We start from the raw sequence: 6,000 nt of genomic DNA, 5'->3' as shown, positions 1-6,000 counted from the left end.
TCCTCCACTTATCAGGGAAAACATTTGGCCTTTGGTTTTTTTGGGCTTGGCTTATTTCACTTGGCATGATATTCTCCAATTCCATCCATTTATTTGCAAATGCCATAATATTCTTCTTCTTTATGGCTGAATAATATTCCATTGTGTATATATACCACAGATTCTTTATCCATTCATCTGTTGAAGGGCATCTAGGTTGGTTCCACAATCTAGCTATTGTGAACTGAGCTGCTATAAACGTTGATGTGGCTGTGTTACTGTAGTTTGCTGATTTTAGGACCTTTGAGGATAAACCAAGGAGTGGGATAACTGGGTCAAAAAGTGGGTCCATTCCAAGTTTTCTGAGGATTCTCCATACTGCTTTCCAGAGTGGCTGCACCAATTTGCAACTCCACCAGCAATGCAAAAGTGTGCCTTTTTCCCCACATCCATGCCAACATCTATTATTGTTTGTGTTCTTGATAAAAGTCATTCTAATTGGAGTAAGATGAAATCTTAGAGTTGTTTTATTTTGCATTTTTCTTATTACTAGTGATGTTGAATACTTTTTCATGTATTTATTAATTGCCTGTGTGTCTTCTTCTGTAAAGTGTCTGTCTAGGTCCTTGGCTCATTTATTGATTGGGTTCTTTCTATTTTTGGTGTAAAGTTTTGTAAGTTCTTTAAAATTTTAGAGAGAAGTACTCTCTCTAAAGTGTGTGTGGAAAAGATTTTCTCCCCCTCTGTAGCCTCTCTCTTCACATTCTTGATTGTATCCTTTGCTGACAAAAAGCTTTTTGGTTTGAGTCCATCCCATTTATTGATTCTTGCTTTGATTTTTTGTGCTTTGGGAGTCTTATTGAGGAAGTCTGATCCTAAGCCAACATGATGAAGATTTGGGCCTACTTTGTCTTCTATTAGGTGCAGGGTCTCTGGTCTAATTCCTATGTCTTTGATCCATTTTGAGTTGAGTTTTGTGCAGGGTAAGAGATGGAGGTTTAATTTCATTTCACTGCACATGGATTTCCAGTTTTGCCAGTACCATTTGTTGAACAGGCTATCTTTTCTCCATTATATGTTTTTGGCTCCTTTGTCTAATATGAGGTGACTGTATTTATGTGGGTTCATCTCTGTGTCTTCTATTGTGTACCATTGGTCTGCCTGTCTATTTTGGTGCCAATACCATGCCAGTTTTGTTACTATTGATCTGTAGGAAAGTTTAAGGTCTGGTATTGTGACACTTCCTGCTTCACTTTTCCTGCTCAGGATTGTTTTGGCTATTTGAAGTCTCTTGTTCTTCCAGATGAAGTTCATGATTGCTTTCTCTATTGTTATGATGAATTTAATTGGGATTTTAATTGGAATTGCATTGAATCTGTATAGTGCCTTTGGTAGAATGGCCATTTGACAATGTTAATTCTGCCTATCTAAGAACATGGGAGGTCTTTACATCTTCTAAGGTTTTCTTCAATTTCTTTCTTTACTGTTCTGTAGTTTTCATTGTAGCAGTTTTTCACCACTTTTGTTGGGTTAATTCCCAAGTATTTTATTTTATTTTTTTGATGCTACTGTGAATGGAGTGATTTTCCTAATTTCCCTTTCAGAGGATTCAACACTTATGAAGGAAATGCATCAGACTTACGTGTATTGATTTTATATCCTGCTACTTTGCAAAATTAATTTATTAGTTCTAGAAGTTTTCTAGTGGAGTTTTTTGGATCTCCTAAATATAGGATCATGTCTTCAACAAATAGTGACAGCTTTAGTTCTTCTTTTCCTATTTGTATCCCTTTAATTTCTTAGGTCTAATTGCTCTGGCAAGTGTTTCAAGGATGATGTTGAATAGGAGTGGTGAAAGAGGGCATCCCATCTTGTTCCAGTTTTTAGAGGAAATGCTTTCAGTTTTTCTCCATTAAGGATGTTGTTGGCTGTAGGCTTAGCATAGATAGCCTTTACAATAGTGAGGTATGTTCCTACTATTCCTAGTTTTTCTAGTGTTTTAAGCATGAAGGGGTGCTGTATTTTATCAAATGCTTTCTCAGCATCAATTGAAATAATCATGTGATCTTAACTTTAATTCTATTTATGTGGTGAATTACATTTATTGATTTCCAGATTTTGAACCAACCTTGCATCCCTGGGACAAACCCCACTTGATCATGGTGCACTATCTTTTTAATATATTTTTGTATTCAATTTGCCAGTATTTTGTTAAGTATCTTTGCATCTATGTTCATCAGGGATATTGGTCTAAAGTTTTCTTTCTTTGATGTGTCTTTGTCTGGTTTTGGTATAAGAGTGATACTAGCCTCATAGAATGAATTTGGAAGGGTTCCCTCCTTTTCTATTTCCTGAAATACTTTGAGGAGTATTGGTATCAGTACTTCTTTAAAGGTCTTGTAGAATTCAGCTGAGAATCCATCTGGTCCTGGGATTTTCTTTGTTGGTAGACTTTTGATGGTTTCTATTTCAGTGCTTGAAATTGATCTGTTTGGATTGTGTGCATCTTCCTGATTCAGTTTGGGAGGATCATATGTCTCTAAAAATTTGTCAATGTCTTTGATATTTTCTATTTTGTTGGAGTATAGATTTTCAAAGTAGCTTCTAATTATGTTATGCATTTCAATAGTGTCTGTCGTGATCTTTCCATTTTCATTACAAATTCTAGTAATTTGAGTTTTTTCTCTCCTTTTCTTCATTAGTGTGTCTAGGGGTTTATCAATTTTGTTTACTTTTTCAAAGAACCAATTTTTTGTTTTGTCAATTTTTTGAATTGTTTCTCCTGTTTCAATATCATTGATTTCAGCTCTGATTTTAATTATTTTCTGTCTTCTACGCTTTTTGGTGTTGATCTGTTCTTTTTCTAGGGCTTTGAGGTGTAATGCTAAGTCATTTAGTTGTTGACTTTGTATCTTTTTAATGTATGAGCTCAATGCAATGAACTTTTCTCTTAGTACAGCTTTTATAGTGTCCCAGAGGTTTTGATATGTTGTGTCATTGTTCTCATTTACCTCTAAGAATTTTTTTTTATTTCTTCCCTGATGTCTTCTGTTATGATTGCATGATTCAGTAGCATATTATTTAGTCTCCAGGTATATGAGTAGTTTTTGTTTGTTATTTTATCATTCATTTCTAATTGCATTTCCTTATGGTCTGATAGGATACAGGGTAGGATCTCTTCTTTTTTTGGATTTACTAATGGCTTCTTTGTGGCATAGCATATGATCTATTTTGGAGAAGGATTCATGAGCTGCTGAGAAGAAAGTATATTCACTCAATGATGGATGAAATACTCTGTAAATATCCATCAGGTCTATATCATTGATTGTTTATTTAGTTCTATAGTTTCTTTGTTCAGTTTTTGTTTGGAGGATCTATCCAGTGGTGAGAGTGGTGTGTTAAAGTCCCCCACTATTAATGTGTTTTGTTCTATTTGATTCTTAAAATTGAGAAGGGTTTGTTTGATATATGTAGATACTCCATTGTTTGGGGCATAAATATTTAAAAGTGTTATATCTTGCTGTTTTATGCTTCCCTTTAGCAGTATGAAATGTCCTTCTTTGTCCCTTCTGACTAACTTAGGTTTGAAGTCCACTTTATCTGCTATGAGGACGGAGACCCCTGCTTTTTACTGGGTCCATGTGCATGGTATGTTTTTCCCTATCCTTTCACCTTTAGTCCGTTTATCTTTTTCTATGAGATGGGTCTCTTGAAGGCAGCATATTGTTGGGTCTTTCTTTTCAATCCAATCTGCTAGTCTATGTCTTTTGATTATTGAATTTAGGCATTGATATTCAACATTATTATTGAGATATGATTTGTATTCCTGCTCATTTTGGCTTATTTTTGGTTTTATACTTGTCCTTTGATTGGCTTTTCCTTTAGGGTAGTTCCTCCCTTTGCTGACTTGTATTGTTTTTTCACTTCCTCCTCCCGAAATGTTTTGATGAGAATGTTTTAAGGGCAGGCTTTCTATTTGTAAATTCTTTTATTTTTTGTTTATCATGGAAAGATTTTATTTCATTGTCAAATCTGAAGGCTAGTTTTGCTGGGTATAGTATTCTTGGTTGGCATCCATGTTCTTTCAGAGCTTGAAATATATTATTCCGGGCCCTTCTTGCTTTTAGAGTCTGGGCTGAGAAATCTGCTGATATTTGTATTGGTTTCCCCTTATATGTAATCTGATGCTTTTCTCTAGCAGCCTTTAAAAATCCTATCTTTATTTTGAATGTGAGGTATTTTCATTATAATATGTCTTGGTTGGCTCTTTTGTAGTTTTGTGTACCTGGTGTTCTGTAAGCCTCTTGTATTTGATTTTCCATTTCATTTTTCAGGTTTGGGAAATTTTCTGTTATTATTTCATTGAACAGGTTTTTCATGTCTTTGGTTTGTATCTCTGTGCCTTCCTCAATCCCAGTAAGTCTTAAATTCGTTCTTTTCATGATATCCCATAATTCTTGGAGGTTCTGTTCATGATTTCTTAACATCTTCTCAGTTTGTTCAATTTTATTTTCAAGATTGAATATTTTGTCTTCATTGTCTGAGATTCTGTCTTCCACAAGGTCTATTCTGTTGGTGATACTTTCTATTGAGTTTTCAATTTGGTTTATCATTTCTTTCATTTCAAGTATTTCTTTTTATTTTATTTTTTTCAGAATCTCAATCTCTTTATTTAAGTGTTCTTTTGCTTCTTGCATTTTCTTCTTTAACTGTCTACTGGAATGGTCTTGCATTGCCTGCATTTGCTCTCTTATCTTGTCTTTTGCTTCATGTATCATTTTAATCATGCAGATTCTAAACTCTTTTTCTGTCAGTTCTACTGCCATGCTGTCATTGGAGTCTATCACAATAGCATATTGGTTTGTTAGGGACACTTTTTTCCCCTGTTTTTTCATATTGTTTCTGTATATTTCCCTATAGCAGTGAAGATCAGAGATACTGAAGTTTGCCCCCTGCAGGCTTATTATGACCCTGCAGTTTTCCACTACCTCTCCTTTGAGGGGGAGATCAATACCAGTAGCACCTAATACAGAGAAAATGCAGCCCTGAACGAGATAGCCCCTATAAAGACTTTAACATTTTAAAAATAAACAGGGTCAGTTCAATTACTATTTACAATATTTCTAGTTGTGAACAAGAAGATGGGGAAAGGGTGTAGGATTTAAGTGAGTAAATAGGGGTACCTGTCAAAGGGCCTCCAGTCTCCTATAGGTGTCTCAGGTAGGGAGCTGCCCTTCCAATGATGATGGTCATGCCTTCAGGAATAATTCAAAGTGCCTGCACCAGCTTCCAAAGGAGCTGGGGAGCCCCAGCAAGGATGCACTGAATCAGCACTGAGGCAGGTGCTGTGTCCCTCAGCAGTAGGGGGGCAGGCAGGCAGGCAGGCTCAGCGCCTGACTGACCTCTGTGTGGGGAGCAGGCTCAGCGCTGGACCAACCTTGGTGTGGAGGGCAGGCTTAGCTCCGAAGTCTGACCTCCGTGTGGGGGGGCAGGGCTCAGTGCCAAAGTCCAACCTCGGTGTGGAGTGGTGGGCTCAGTTATGGCTGACTTCAGTGTGTGGGGGGGCGGGCAGTATTTGTTTTTCTAATGAAAGAATTTCATTGTAAGTATATAATTATGGTTTGGTCCACTAGTAGGGAATAAATATGCAAATGACTGAGTATAAATATATATGTCATTTTATACTTTAAAATGAAAATGTAGATGTCAATATTAGTATGAATATTCATATAAACATGATATTTAATAAAAATTGTCTCATGGTGATTATTAGTGTTAGGATTGGGTCCTTGTTAGAATGTAGTGTTAGGGTTAGGGAAAAGATTATATATATCCATAAATATAGTTTTATATTTATATTTATATTAATATTTATATATATAAAACTATATTTATGGGTATATGTATGAAAATACATATAAAATATATACATATGAAAATATATATAAATGAAAATATATACATATGAAAATATATACAAAATATTTATAAAATGTGTGGTTTTGTATATGGAAAAATTTG

The sequence above is a fragment of the Sciurus vulgaris genome (genome assembly GCF_902686455.1).
Source record: "Sciurus vulgaris genome assembly, chromosome: 11".
Classification (NCBI taxonomy): domain Eukaryota; kingdom Metazoa; phylum Chordata; class Mammalia; order Rodentia; family Sciuridae; genus Sciurus; species Sciurus vulgaris.
This window is presented reverse-complemented; position numbering follows the sequence as displayed.